Source organism: Vicugna pacos, chromosome 9, assembly GCF_048564905.1.
Source record: "Vicugna pacos chromosome 9, VicPac4, whole genome shotgun sequence".
NCBI lineage: Eukaryota > Metazoa > Chordata > Mammalia > Artiodactyla > Camelidae > Vicugna > Vicugna pacos.
In genome coordinates this window covers 38936565-38952561 of record NC_132995.1, presented here as the reverse complement: position 1 = coordinate 38952561, position 15997 = coordinate 38936565, and the positions used below count along the sequence as shown (strand labels likewise).

Below are 15997 nucleotides of genomic sequence, written 5' to 3'. Positions count from 1 at the left end.
TGAGCAGACGTTTAGTTTAGGTTAATATGAACATCGTATAATGAGTGGAATCATAGGGGAGTAGGAAAAATCAGGTCAATCTGGGTTTAAATCTAGAGCCTGTTGCACAAATCTGACAAAATTACATAATTCACCCAAGCCTCAGTTTTCTCATCAGCAAAATGAGTATACAAAACCTAATTTAAAATTTGGATGCAATAGGAGACAGCACACATTATATATCCTGCAACCAGTAACTGACACATAAAAGTAAAGACATTTTACTATTCTGCCTGTGCAAGATGTTGCTACAAACTCAATTGCGGATAACTTTTTTTGCAGAAGAAACCCACCTGCTGTGAAGGCAGCCTTTATTAGGAAGTCAAGTCCAGTCACCAATTTTACATAGACTTCGAAAGTAAAGCACCAATGACAACCCCAAACTACTCAATATCTTTGGCATTTCTGGCGTCAAGGCCCAGCCAGGCCTGTGACAGATAATGTCAGTGAAGTCTCCCACCGTATTCTTCACTTTTCAGATTAAGACCACACGAGACAAACAAACCAATTGATTAATAAGCAAGAAGAGAGGGAAATAATGTCCTGGAAGCCCCAACAGGCCCAGGAGGCTGGGGTGGCTCCAAGCCCCAGGCGGGTACTATAGGAGGGGGCAGCCCCTTCCCCGCACTCATGAGCTCGCGTGGCTGCTGGCTCAGTGCGCGGGGCTGCTGTTTCTCTGCATCACAGAAATTACACCAGGGTTTGACAGATCCCTGTACATCCCTCCCTGAAAGTGGATTCATAAACATCACCCTTTTTGAAGGGAATTTTGAAGATAGTTCTTTTTTGTGATCATACATCAAAGCAAGGATGGCATCTCTCTTGTTCTTAAGTGAACTGCTATTAGTCTTACAAACTAAACTGGTGGAGGGGCTTAGTGGGTGAATTAGCGTTTCATTTTCAAGGGGTAAGAAAACGACAGCTTTGCCGACCATACAGGTTCACTGTCTGCAAGAAAGGCAAGTGGGCCTGGGATCTCTTTCATGGCCGGGCCTGCCAGGGCTCCACAAGGCTGATTTTAAGTTAATATTAGGGCACTCTGGAAGACTTCGCCCTTCCCCTAATGGAGTGGAGCACTGAGATCACACTGATTACTCTTCTGCTTGAGATCCTGCCTGTCTCACACATGAAACAGGAAACATCTAGACATGATCGGATGAAAAAATGGGGATCAGTGTTTTGGGGTGTCATATATGACGAGGCCATTCCAGCTCTTAGCTGTATGGCCTGATGCAAGTAGCTTCACCTCCTTGGGCTTCACTTTTCGTCTGTACATCGTGGGACTGTTGATAACATCTTTAAAATGCCGTGGAAGTCACATACAGTATGCTCGTAACATCCAGCTTCCCCTGCCTGTGAGAAGGTGATATGGACTGACTGTGTACTCCCTCAAATTCATATGTGCAGCCCTAACTCCCGTCACCTCTGAACATGACCTTACTTGGACATAGGGTCTTCACAGAGATAGTCAAGTTAACATGAGGTCATTAGAGTGGGTCCTAATCCGGTTTGACTGGTATCCTTGAAAGCTGAGGAAATTTGGACAGAGATACACGTGGAAGGAAGACAATGAGAAGACACAGGGAGAATGTCATGTGAGCATGAAGACGGCCACCTACAAGCCAAGGAGAGAGGCCTGGAGCAGACCTTTCCCTCACAGCCCTGAGAAGGAATCAACCTTGCCAACGCTCTCATTTTGAGCATCAACCCTCCAGAACTGTGAGACAATACATTTCTGCTGTTCAGGCCATGAAGTTTGTGGTACTTTGTTATGGCCATGCTAGCAAACTAATATAGGAGGGCTGATGGATGCTGGCTCTCCTTCTAAGAGGGGTGACTAAGAGGAGGAGTGGGGCCTGCAGTTCAACAGGACTCTCTCTCCAACCAAAATCCTCCCCAGAAATGACTGGCCCTTCCTAACTCAGGTTAGCATCTAATTATCTCAATAATACAGTTGCCATGACAACTGGATATAAAGTTTAGTTCCAGAATTTGAATCTAACATGCTAAAATCTCCACAGGATATTTTCTTTGACTAAGAGTAAATTAAGCAAAGCACACACATGCATACACAGCACAGTTTCTCGAAAACATTTTAAAAAAGGGCCTACAGCTTCTGACTCATACCCCCAGGATTGAAGAACAGGAGACATTTATTGCCGTTAACCATCTCTGCATTCAACTGACATTTATTCATTCAATTGGCATTTACTGAGCAACTACTATGTGCCAAGCACAGAAGGAGAACTCTTGGCAGACTAACTGCTCCCATCAGAGAAAGCTTGAGATTGTCTGAATGTCTGGACTGAAAAATGGCATATTTGCTTGTGGTGAGTTAGAGAACAGCGTGGGCTTCATGAGCAGAGGGGCTGTGCCTCGCCCCTTCATCCCTTCCTCCTCTGTGATGTGTCCCAGTTGCAAGCACCTTGCAGATGCTTAACAAATATGTATTGAACAAATGAATGAATGACCAAAATAAAATTTAAAAAACCCGCCAAAACTGAACTGGGAATCAAGAAACCTTAAAACAGCTGTCATGGAAGCGAAATGGATGCTAACTAATATTTACTGAGCACTTACTACGCTCCTGGCACCAAGCACTCCACGTACAATATTATACTTTCTGCGTAACATTCACAAAGGTCTTTGCTGGAGTGAGGCATATGTCCATTCTATGGATAGAGGAAACAAGTCTTTTAGACACTGGGTAAACTGCCTACTGTTATACAGAGCAGAGCTCTATTTGGATCCAGGCTCAGAGTCACGCCCCCAGGACTGCTGCCCACACTCCCACTTTCCGTGGAACCCTGAGCATGGTGCCTGCTCTCTCTCTGCTGGAATCTCCTAATGAGAAGTAGGATGGTTGCTTGCTCATTTATACTCTCTTAAATGTTTTTCACTAATTTTTATAAATAATAGCCCTAAGGAGCAACTTGCAGAGTTTGGACATGTGCTTTGTCTTCAAAGTTTTCACTTTCAGGAAACCATCTAGGGGTTTTTATTCAACCTTACAAAAAAAAGCAAAATATGGTCAACCTGCAACATCTGACAGGAGCATAATCTGGCTCCGAATGACATGCCACTTGGCAGGATTTTAATACAAATTCCAAAAGCTGTCAAGGGTTGTCACTGGTCTGAATTTACATAATTGATAAAGTATTGACTCATGTTAGTAAACCAGAAGCGTTGGACTTACGATGTGAGTTAATTGGGGTTAAATGGTGCCATCTCTTGAGGGAGAGTAACGTTTTAGGTTGGTTCTGTTGGATTTTGCAGATTGCTGAGTCCCAGCAAGTTGCTGCCACCTTAGTCCCTGTTCAAATAAGAGGGGACTTCTCTTCTGGAATTGCTGAGCAGAGTCAGACCGAAGAAAAAAGGGGTAGGAAGTCAGAGACCTTAACTAAAATAATGAGAGCAAAGCAACCTGATCTTCCTCCTTAATGGTGAGTTTTGGGGAATAAAGGAGAAATTGAAAATGACTTTGCTTTGAAATTTAGATGTGGGCGTGTTGGGGGTGGGGGTGGGAGAGAGGAGTGGAAATTATCTGAAAAGGGCTGACCCGTTTTTAACGCATAATATAAACATTTCCATGAGTGACTCTTCGTACGTCATAAATTTGGCCCGCTGCTGTGATGGGCGCATGTTTTTATTCATCTATTCATACATGTGTTCAATGTCACTTGTCTGTTGAGCCTGACTCTGTGCTGGGCATCTGGAACAGTGACTGACAATGCCGAACAAGACCTGCCAGTCCCTAAAGGGCTCAAAATCTAATAACATACAGAGATATAAAGATAGCCATCAGAGAAGGGCAGCGTGCTCTGGGAGCGTTGCAGCAGGTACAACTAAGTCAGCTTGGGGAGCTGGAATTAGAGACTAATTTTAAGAGAAGGGGCTCACCCATGAGACCTTTAGGTGTGGATGCCTGGAGTCACCCAGAACTTCAGGAGCAAGGCATTAGGTCAGGCAGAGGGTTCAGCACAGGAGAGTATGGCTGTGTTGGACCCTCTAATATGTTCAGTATGACTGGAGTAGAGAGATCAGACACCACCTTACAGTGCCCTGCCCTTTCCTTCCTAGCCTTGGGCAAAAGGGCAAGTCATTTGTTGTTTGTGATTGTTTTTAACAGTTTCCTCACCAGAGTGAAAGCTTCAGGAGGACAGGAATTCTAACCGGCCTGGTCCTACTTATTCTCAGGAGCTAGAACAAAGGCTGGCACGTTCTAGGTAGTCTGTATCTGTGAGCTGAATACACAAGTGAACGTGTATGAAGCACATCATGGGATGAGACCAGAGTCTCATCTCAACCATGTCAGATCACAAGGTGCCTTGAATGCCACCTTGTAGGTGCTCATGGGATATTTATTACATGAATGAACAAATGAAAGAAAATTTACAAGAGCACTGAAACTAAACTTGGAATCATAATGTCTGCAGTAAGAGGGAAAATTTGAAGTGTCCTAAAGAGGGCACTGACATGGTTTATTCCACCCTAAGAACCCTTATTAGATACCGATTATATGGGCTTGGTGGTTTGCCACATACTGGTGATTTAAAGGCAAATAAAACAGAGCACTCTTTTGAAGAGGCTACTTATAATTTAGGAGGGAAAGAATAAATTTACTCTATACCTTTAAATATTTTGGGGATTTCTCTATAAGGAAACATCTAGACATTTCTTTCATGGAATACAGTGAAAAACAGGAATAAAAGAATTCTTCCATGGCCAAGTGTGTTCTTCCTAATGGTACAAATCATATTGAGAAAGAACTACAATTACAAGTATGTTACTGCACCAGGGATCAGCAAACTATGGCATAAGGGACAAATCTAGTCCACCATCTGTTTTGGGATAGCTGTGAGCTAAGAATAGCTTTTACATTTTTAATTGTTTAAAAAATTAAAGAAAAAAGTAAGAACAAGATTTTGTTTTCATGCGAAAAGCATATAAAATTCAAATTTCAGTGTCCATGAGTAGTTTTACCAGAATACAGCCTCAGCCATTCCTTTATGTATTGTCTATGGCAGCCTTCTTCCCACAAGGACAGTTGAGTAGTTGCTACAATATGGCCCACAAAGCCTGGACTTGTACAGAAACAAAGTCTGCCCATCACTGCTCTAGACCCACGGTAAGTTTGAGAGGCATGGCTGATGCCAGCATGCATTTTGGTGACCTTCTTCTTAAGAGGTTCTGCTTCCCAAATCACGGGTTTCTTGCAAATTAAAATGTAACGACACCGGAGAATTCCGTTTCCTACTTCTTAAAAATGAGTGCCTTGCAAATGATGATTGATTACGCCTCTGATGAGGACGTAAGGGGACCGACAGCTTAGTATGAAACGCAAAGTTATTTTAGGCCAGTGCAGCATAGCTGATACAACAGCAGCTTACAGTCTGGAAGCCAGTGTTTTCATTCTGCAAGCATGGGCAGCTCACATCCTCCATCATGTGAGCCCAAGATGCCTTATCAAAGGACAGGACCTGAAGGGCAGTCGTCAAGATCCCTTCCAGCACTAAACGTCTGCACTTCTGCAAGTTCAAGTCACTGTTTGTACTGGTATCTGCCTCCTTGTAGGTATGCGTTGCACAGAGGAAAACACTCACTGACCGCTGGATACGCCTGATTATTTGCACACGTGTGGAGTTAACAAGAAATTCCTGGGAATGAAGCACAGGCTGGAATTTCAGATCTGCAGGAAGCATGGGAACAATTAGTGCTCTGCATTTCATCATGTAGCTTCAGGATGCATTTTGTCTCTTCATTTGGAAGTAACTAGGGACAGAAATAAGCTTACAGTGTTTTAGAAGGGCCAAAGAGGGGAGGGGTGAGTTCCAAAAGAGTAGGTAAAGTTACATCCTACAGTCAGAATATTCCTGCCCTCTCCCCACCCAATGCCAGCTTCTCTTTGCTTTTAAAGCTACAGTCTTTTCCCTGCTTCGCTCAGTGATTATTCTACCTCAAAATTTCCTAATAGGACATTAGTAGCTGTTCATCAGGGCAGGATCGGAGCCACAACACAGACCGCTGGGCATATCTACGTGGTTTATCTTGGCCCCTAAGTGATCCCTCACTGTTTTCCCTTGTGAGCCCAGATAGCTGGTGGGGATGCTAGAAAGGTGCTTGCAAAATATCGATACTTAAGTGACTGTTCCAGTTGTTAAATCATAACACAGTGTGATTTAGCTGAAATGAAGTAGTTACAGGGGGAGAGAAGGAAAGTCAAATGTTATAAAAACAGGTCCTTGCGGATTGTCTGAGTACTGATGTGTTTTCTGATGCATATGCATTGCTCGTTTCTGGTACGCCAGCCCATCAGACAAAAGGTTCCATTGATTCAAAGGTGGAGATTAGTGTTATTCTGGCTCAAGCTGTTATCCACAAATTTCGGCAAAGATGCTGCACTTACAGCCTCTCAAAAATTTCTGAGAGGTTGTAATCATTCTAAATCAACCCATTTCATGTTTTAATATTTTAATCTGAAATTTACAATTTAAGCTCCCTGCTCTCCAGCCCTTACTTGAAGCACACGGCACCTTTGTTCAAATCACGGCTCTCCCATGTCCTAGTGGTATGATCTTGAAAAAACTGCTTCAAGTTTCTGATTCTCAGTTTCTGCATCTTTAAAAAGGAGGGTAATGACAGAATACCTCACATGGCTTTTGTTTTCCTAAACATATCTGAAAAGTACTTATCTAAATGCCTGGCACACAGTAAGCACTAAATATATGTTAGCTGTTATCCTAAATATTCTAGGAAACTTCTACTTGTCCTTTGGGCTCCGTTGTTATCCACCTGGGAATCTGTCCTTGCCCCAAGGTTTGGTTAACCCCTCCTAGATTTGTTTCTCCTGCCATTGTTTATACTGTTTCATAGTTATCTGGTTACTTGCCTCTCTTGTAAACTGTGGGTTTCTGGAGAGTTGCAAATTGGTCTAATTTATTTCTCCATCTCCGACTTTCTTCTCAGACACAGAGACATAGTTCTGATCAAAACGTATTCTGAAGCATTAAGAAAACAAAAGCAATGTGTATATTGAAGCAACAAAATCATGAAACTTACTTCTATATGGAAACTCACTGCTTTTAGAATAATAGTAAAAAAAAGAAAAATTCCAAATCCTTAGCAAGACATTGCATGGCCATTTTCTTGACTTTCATCCTCTTTTCAAAACATTGTCCCCTTCTCCTTCTACCCTTTCTCTGTGCTCCCAGCCACAGTAAAAACCTTTCAGGACTTCTGGCCACAGGACCTTTGCATAGGCGGCTCTCTCTCTCTGGAGCTCTCATATACTTCAGGCCACAGCTCAAGACTTACTCTCTTGGGGAAGCCTTATCCCATCCTTGAGTCTAGGTCATATTTGCTTGTCGTATGCACTCACAAAAATTTGCCCTGTCCCCTTTGAGATCTAATCTCAATTCTAATTCACTATTTAGTTATGATTATTTAATTAATATCTATCATTCTTCAGTAGACTGTAAATTCCATAGGAACTGGGGTCATGTTTGTTTTTGCTCTCTCTTTTGCATCCTTTGTGTCATGAGCAGCGTCTGATGTATAGTAGGTACTCAATAAATATTTGTTGATGCATTAATGAGTGAAGAGCCAGCAGCTTGCACTGCAGCAGTGGAGGCAAAACCATTTTAGTTTCCTGATAAGGAATTAGAATTCTTTATTCATTAGGTTCAACCAATGGCAGCTTTTTAGACATGTTTATTAAGAGGCAAAGCTTTATGTGCCTCAGCATTCAAGGCTTATTTAAGAAGCTGCATTGTAATTCCCTGCAAACACTGGGTAGGACGTAGATGTAACGATGGTCAAAGGTAGACCAATCTCTGTTTCTGGTCCCTGCAGCCCGGGCTATCTTCCCTCCCCACATCCCCCTCACCCAAAATTGACTATGTGTCAATTTGTAACTGTCCTAATATCTTTGGTTTCAACATATGTATTTTAAATGAGCTGGGCTATGTTCCCAGCTTTGGGAAAATTACATAATGATTTCATGGAAAACTCTGTGCAACCCCTACTCAATCATTCTCTGCTCCTTCTCACCCTCACTCTCATGTCCATCTTTTCATGCATTTGACAACCTCAGAAAGAGCCAATATCCTTCAGAAGCCTGACCTTTCTTCATCTGATTCCATAGCCTTGGTTCAAACTGCCACCATTTCATTCATTACGAAGAAATGACTACCTGGTGCTCCCAATACTCTTTCTCCCCATTTTACCACCCAAGAGGCTGCTAAGATCATCTTCAAACATAGAAACTTAACCTCTAATTCAAGGCTCTCAGCAGTAGGTACCTTCCCGTTTCTCTAGTCTCACTTGCTTCATCCCTCACCAGGAATTAGTCACCCCCAGCCAAATGGAATTTTCCACAGATACCATCCACAATCCCCAGCCTTTGAAAGCACTGCTAAGTTCTTCGGATGGGTTCCAGCTGCCTTTCTTCCCCTGGAAAATATCTTTTCATTCACTTCTCAAAAATCAGATTAAAAATCATCTCCTCTCTGAAGCTGTTTCTAACTTTCCAGAGAGAATCAGTCACCACACCTTCTGCAATACCATAACTCTGTTCATATATTAAGCAGAAAAAAACATATTTTAAATAATTTTTTCATTACCTCTTTCTCCTTTGCTGGACTCTGAGGTCCTCGACTGTGAGGTCTGTCTTATAATCCAGAAGTTCCCTTTATTATTGGCCTGATATCTGGAACACAAGAGCATTATAATATATTCAGTGAATAAGTAGTTTAGCTTAAAATATATATCTTTTTTCCTTTGATAACAAGCGTTTATTCCACAAAAGAAATGTGTTCTCCCCTGACACTGTAGTGGTATTTTGTTGAAGCAGAAGCCAGTTGAGAAATATAAAAAGAGGGTAACATCTGCATTTTGATGTGTGTATGTCTGTAGTAAATTTTCATTTACGATGATCAAAAAGAAAGGGAGTTTAAGAGTTTATGTTTTAAGACAGACTATAAAAATAACCTAGACTGTGATTCTGCTATTTTTAATTTTCTCTCAGTTTTGATGAATATTTCTCTTTAAAACACTTGCCTTCGTAAAGAGTCCTCCAAAAAGATCCCCCAACTCCCTGCATTTCTGAGCCTTTGATTTGGGTTCTTAGTAAACACTAAATGACAAAAATAATAATGATGTTTTTGAGGGTCTGGGAACATTCTTTTCATCACTTTTGGTTTTCATAGACTTAAAATATATTAGCTTTCCAGTTCTTCACTTCTAAGTATATTCTTTTTTTATTTCAAGAATTCAAGCTATTTCAAGTCCATGAACATTTATTGAGTGCCTACTGTATTGCAGGCTCTGTGTTGGGTAATGGTGATTCTGAAATACATAAAATAGGGTATCAAACCTTAAGAAGTTCTCTGAGCCAGAGATTTAAAGGAATCAGATCTCAGGAATGCGTGCAGTAAAGGAAGTGTGTTTAATATAAAGGGTAAAGTTAGATTGACTCTCCTTGGGAAGGTGGGTGGCAGAGCTGACTTCAAAACGTGGTGACTTTTGAGCTGGGCTTTGAAAGCTGAATAGGAGTTTGCCATGATGTGAGAGCAGAAGCAAATCAAAGGATTTAAAGATATTTTTGTAAAATAATATTGCAGTCAATTTCAATCAAGTCCAGAGCATGGATATTACAGAGTAGGGAGGAGAAATAGTACAGATGATGTGATTTCAAAAAAAACTTTCCCCTTCTGGCCTTTTTGCTGTTGTTTCATTGCCTTTGAGGCTGCAGGGAAAAGAAATACTCTGTGAGGGCTGCTTTGATGTATATGAATTATTCATCATTAAGAAGTCAAGCAGCTGACACTAGCCTTTGTTAGAGTGACTTCCCCCTGGAGAAGAAGGGTGTTTTTTATTTCTCTGCCCTGTGTGAGGGTCATCTGCATGTGCGGGAAGGTCTTGGGTTAGTTTTTCTCTGACTGATGCAAATCAGAGGACATTTTGAGCCTTCATATCCTGTCCTTTTTTTCTCGAGCACTCCCTTTTTAGGATGAAAACTGTTTGTCTTTGGAGACACAAGCACACACATACACACACCAAAACTGGCTGGGCGTGTGGCCTGCTTGCTTCATTAAAAACCCAGAACCCAGCCAGATGGAAAGGCATGACCACCTATAGTCCATTAGCGTTCTTGCTCCAACACAGGCAGTTGACCTGCGAGCAGCCAGAGCTAACGGGATGTCTCATTAAAACAGATTCCGTCAGAGTGTTTTCCCTGCCATTTAACATTCTCCTGAGCAGCGTGCGGGATACGGGGCCATGGAGTCTCTCAGCTCATCTAGGGTGGAGCAGGATACACAGTGGAAAGACTCTGACGGCTGTGGAGGGTCCACTGTGTGCCAGCTTTCCCCATGCTCTCTCAGTAGCTCTGTGATGTCCACCATGTGCTGTTTCACATACATGCTAACAGTATGAGTCCTAGGGCTAACATTTCATTTGAGCTTATTGGGTCTCAGTAGCTACATGAAATACAAACAAAAACTCTAGAATATATGCATTATTATTGTTCCCATCTACAAATGAAAAAAAAAAAGACTAAGGCAAATTAATTAACTTGTTCAAAGGTTAAGGGATAGTTTTTTGAAGCAACTAAACTCCAATGTGTGTGCTTTTCTACTGTACCACTCCGTTTCTGCTCTTACCTCTACAGAGGCTAAGAAGCATAGGCTAAACTCAACAAGAAGAACGATTGTGGTGGAAATTGCTATAGTTGTTATTGCTATCACTGAAACCGGCATTTGCTGGTTTGCTATGTGCCACGTCCTGGATTAATTACTCTATTTGCAAATCTCATTTAATTCCCTTTACAACGCCATTAAGTAGGCATTCTATCTGTTCCTATTCTACCAATGTAGAAACAGGGGCTTAAACTAGTTAAGTAACAAATGCCAGCCAGACGTTGATCCCAAATCAGTCTGATTTCAAATCAGATGGAAGAAATGATGGAGACTTGGCCCAAGTTGATGTATGAAGACAAATGCAAAATTTTGAAAGGTATTGATGGCTTATAATTGATAAAACTTGGTTATTTTTTGTTGAAATGTAACTCAGTTTAACAGCCTTTTATTGGGTACCTACTGCTATGAGGCATTATGCTAAGACCTAAGTATGTTACGGTTAATATCACCACTGCTTTATCCTTATAAATCAGATGCTTAGAAACAGAAGAATCAACAGACACGAAGAAAAACAATGATACTGCTAATACATATTTCATTAGAGGAAGATTCAGATAATATACTAGCAAACACTTAGTCCTTATCATTTACCAGGCATGCTTGTAAGTGTGATGCCTATGCATTTATTTGTTTAATCTTCTTAGAAATTTCATGTGAAAGGTGCTACTATTATTCCCATACTGCAGATGAGAAAAACAGGCTCAGGGAAGATCAGTAACTTTTGCAAGTTCACAGAGCTAGCCACATACTCAGAGACCCAAGATGAGGTCACGATTATTTCCCCCTAGCTGAGGAAGGATGGGGTCATGGTCTGGAATGAATCCTACAGAGAAATGGAGTTTGAAAGGGAAGAAAGTTGAACGAATCCCCAAGTAAAAATCAGAGAAGTACCAGAAAGAATGGATGTGAGCTGACTCTTAGTTCACTGCAAACACTTGGACTCAAGCAAGTTAACATTAAATAGAGTTAATGATGCAATCTGATTTCTAGTTGCACAACTTACTGTTTTTTGGACTTCGAGCCTCAGTTTTTTGATGTGACAAATGTGCATCCTAACACCTATCTGACAGGGTTGTGGTGTGAGTCAAATGTGAGAAAGCAGGTACCAGACCCAGCAGAGGTCGTCTGGGGTATAGTAAATGCTCAGTAAGTGTTGGTGTGTGGGATGCTGTGTGGGCCCCCTGGTGCCTCCTTCGGTGAAGGACTGGTGGCCACTGCAACTAGGAGTGCTGTCTGCAAATGACCTTCAGCTCTCAGCCCCTTTAGGGATTCTCTCAGGTACAGGGCGACACCTTGGTCAAGGTCATGACTATTTCTGGAGCAGCCTACATCCTGTGATTGGTCACTGCAGGGGCATAAAGAATTGGCCACTGACCCTGGTTCAGAACAACTCTGCTGGGGCCACTCAACTTGGGTCAGCCATCTGTCATTGTGCCCTACATTTCTTTGCTCTGCTGAATCCTGGTTCTTTCCCCTCCCTTCCACAGGTGTTGCTTCTAAGGGCACCCCTTGATAGACCTCTTGCATGCTAAACCCCAATCCAGAAACCACTTCTTAGCTATTTCTGAGGGTCACATTGTCAAGGGCAGAGGTGGTGAGAACAGGCAAAGATGTGGAACACATCCTGGGTTGAGGTTAGTGCCAAGATGTGTGGTAAGTGCTCACTTATTGGAAGACAGACAGCTTTAATGTGATGCTGACCATGTGACAAGGGGGCTTGCCTACACTAGTCCACAGGACCCTTCATTCAAAATATGGATTGTTGATATCAGCACTGCTCATCCATTGAACAGATGAGGGAAGTTGGCTGGGTTCCCGTGGGTAAAAAGACTTAACTAAGCCACACTAGCTTTAAGCAGTGGAGCTGGCTGACTCTGGTTTCCAGTGATGCTTTCACAATGAAAGCATCTCGCCACTATGGCCCACGTATGTATTTTTTCCTTATTTGGAAGTCTCTCGGGCTGCACTGTACTTGTGACATCTCCACACAGTAATGGCATTTTCTACCTTATAGGACCTTGGGAGTCCAGACAAAGGCCTTTTCCACCATCAGCATTCTATCCTGTCTCCAAGGGCTGTCAGCCAGAGATGGCCAGGTAAGTGATGGAGCTTTAAAAGGTTAATTACGATTAATCATTATGAGAAGGTGGCTTATTATCAATTCATAAATTCAGAATAAATTTATTTTGCTGACAAGCAAAATGTCCCAGTTGCCCTGTAGACCTGGTTTCCACTCTGAAAATAATTTTTTTCCTATATTATGGTCTTTGTATAAACTGCTGTCTCTTCCAACACACCATGTGGAAAAAAGCTTAATTAAATTCACAAAGTTGGTTAAATTATTCCAAACTTATCAAAAGTATGTGTGTACGAGTATCTGTATGGACCCAGATGTACAGTCATATGTCTATAAATAGAGATGTATGGAGGCTGTTAACCAACACTTTAAAAAGTGTGTTTACAGGTGACCCATAGATGAATCTTATGATTAAAATTTTCCAAAACTTTTCATGTCTGATATTTTAGCAAACAAAATGCTTAAGCTTTTGAGGTTGCAACCTATAAAACTCAATCTTACCAGACTCCAGGTTGCAATTAATGATGCCTCTCCATCATCATTCAGAATTTATTAACTGTTCGAATTTTCCTTAAAGGAAGTATGAAGCAAAGTAAAATAATTCAAAATATTAGAAGTAATAAGAACAATCAATATTCACTATTTTAGAATTCTTATAATATGTTGGATAAACTGTGATGGTTAATTTGATGTGGCAAATTGACTGGGCCATGGGGTTCCCAGATACTTGGCCAAACACTAATCTGGGTGTGTTTCTGATGATTTTTTCAATGAGATAAACATTTAAATCAGTAGACTGAGTAAAGCAGATTGCTCTCCCTAATGTGGGTGGGCCTCATCTAATCAGTTGAAGGCCTAAATAGAACAAAAGGCTGACCAAGATAGAATGCTTCCTGTCTGACTACCTTTGGATTGAGACATCAGCTTTTCTCCTGCCTTGGGCCTTGAACTGAAATATCAGCTTTCCCTGGACCTCAAGCTTGTGGGTCTTTGAATGGGAACTACATAACTGGGTCTCCTGGGTCTCAGGCCTTCAGACTGAGACTGAAACTAAACAATCAGCACCCTGTAGATCTTAGGACTTGCCCTCCTCCACAACTGTGTGAGCCGATTCTTTATAATAAATCTCTTCAGAGCACTGACCCATACACATACTATTCATAATACTAAATATCATACTAAATATTTTATTTAATTCAATTTAAAACTTAAATACATTTAAGAGAAGGATACAATATTATTCCCATTTTGTAGATGAGGAAATCGATGTGTTTTGTTGCATCCTGAATGCCTGGCCACTCCTCCATCTCAACTACCTTCTTCAAGCAAACCTCAGGCTGCAACCACAAGTGGGATCCACCTGTTGGAACTCTCAGGAAATTTGAGGGTAGAAGGAGAGAGGGTTTATCCTAGCCATGCTCATCTATCTGGAAGCATCAGCACAGAATCTACCCCTGCATTTAGCCTCCTGCTCTGCTAATTAAGAGCAGGTCAGCAAGTCTACAAAGACCTCAATATGTAGACTTTTGTTGTCATACCCTTCTTCATGCATGACTGTCTTGTCCCTACCCTCCCTACTTTTCTCTGGCTTTAAGGAGAGGTAGTAACCTCTCCCTTTTTCCAGGAAAGGGGGCAGAATAACATATCTCTCTAAAAACACTGAACTCCCTCAAATCCTGCATTCAGTCTTCCTCTTGTCAGCTGAAGATGGGGTTGGTGGGAAGCTAAGTGCTCTGATGCTCTCTCTCAGTGAATGTAGCCACAGTAGCTACATTCTTATGAATGTATAATTGGAGTACTTACTAGCATTATCAGCATTTAAAGACATTGCATCCCTTTTCTCTTATTCTTTTTCTCCTCTATGTCTCTTTCCTTCTTTTCTCTTTCTCACTCACTGTTCTTTCTTTCACCCTGCCTATTCTGTTTCTTTCTTGCTGTTCAGAAATTAATTCAGTAATAAATATGAAATCACAGCTCTCATGTTGCTTCTACCTGTCCCAGTCATCTGAGCAAGATGAGTCCTCCCTGCTTCTCTCCTTTCACATCTCCTCCTTGGTTCCATAGCACCAACAGAACTCCTTCCTTGCCCAGTTTTGAGTGTACAACATACCCATACTTATACACTTGACAAAAGTTATAAGATTGTTAAATATGTTCTTCACTTGAAAACACAGTGAGGACACTTAGATATGATGCATGAGAGATCTGGGGAGTTTCAGATCGTGGTGTCACCAGTACTCTTCCTGATGCTGGCACCTGAAACTTCTGGAAACTCCTTATTCCAGGTGTTCTCATAGCGTCATTCTAATTTGGTTTGGCAGAAGACCTTGTTTAAGCCTGAAATAACAACTGGTGCCCTATGTTGGCATGCCATTTAGTCCCATCTTTAGTTCCTGTGGGGCCCCAGGGGCTGTTTTCATAAGCAGTCCTTCTCAAAGAGTGGACCAGGGCATCATCCTTCTGGAAGGTAAATGGCTTCCATAGGAAAGACTGAAGAACTAGGAAGAAGATCACTGGAATTTAAGTTCCAGGCCTCCCTCCATTGCTCATTCACAGTGTAACCCTAGAAAAGTCTCCTTTCTCTGTGTTGGGATTCTCAGATCTTTGAAAGAGACAAGGTCGTCAGGCACTTGAGCTCCCAAATGTCTTTTAGCTTTAAAATTCTATCGTTTCATACACTCTTCTTCCAAATTAAATTCAAACTCACTTTGCTTACATTCTTCTTTCATTAAGATATGCATTCAAAGAATCTAAATTCATATAAGGGAATAGAGGTAGCTATATCATAAAATATTTAATCACTATTAAAAATATTTATGAAGATTTTTATCAACATGGGAAAATGGGTATCAGAGAGTCTTAAAAGGAATATGAGAAAATACATGCAGTTCTTTGAGCACTATGATACTCGATAAGTGGAAAAAAATGATAAATGAAGTCAAGAGAGAAAGAGAGAATTTACCAAATTATTAATAGCTACTTCTGAGAAGTGAGATTTTTGTATTTTTTGTTTTCTTTACTTTTTGCATTAGTTCCCAAAATTCCTCAGAGTGACTGTGTGTTCTCATCAGGGGAAAAGGTACTTTTTTCTTCTCAAAGAAGTTATTTTTTCATTTGAATTAGATGTGATTTTGAATCAAATTACAGTATCATAAAAAGCCTACCATATTATCTTTTTCTATGT

At 41.2% G+C, this 15997-nt stretch overlaps 1 long non-coding RNA gene across 2 annotated transcripts in view; it reads right to left on the bottom strand.

Moving 5' to 3' along the window:
* LOC140698156 (uncharacterized) overlaps positions 1 to 15997 on the bottom strand; it is a 319665-nt gene that overhangs the window by 113217 nt on the left and 190451 nt on the right. For both annotated transcript variants that reach the window (XR_012075710.1, XR_012075711.1), the window contains exon 3: positions 8661 to 8746. This is a non-coding gene — a long non-coding RNA (uncharacterized lncRNA). The remainder of the gene's footprint in view (positions 1 to 8660; positions 8747 to 15997) is intronic.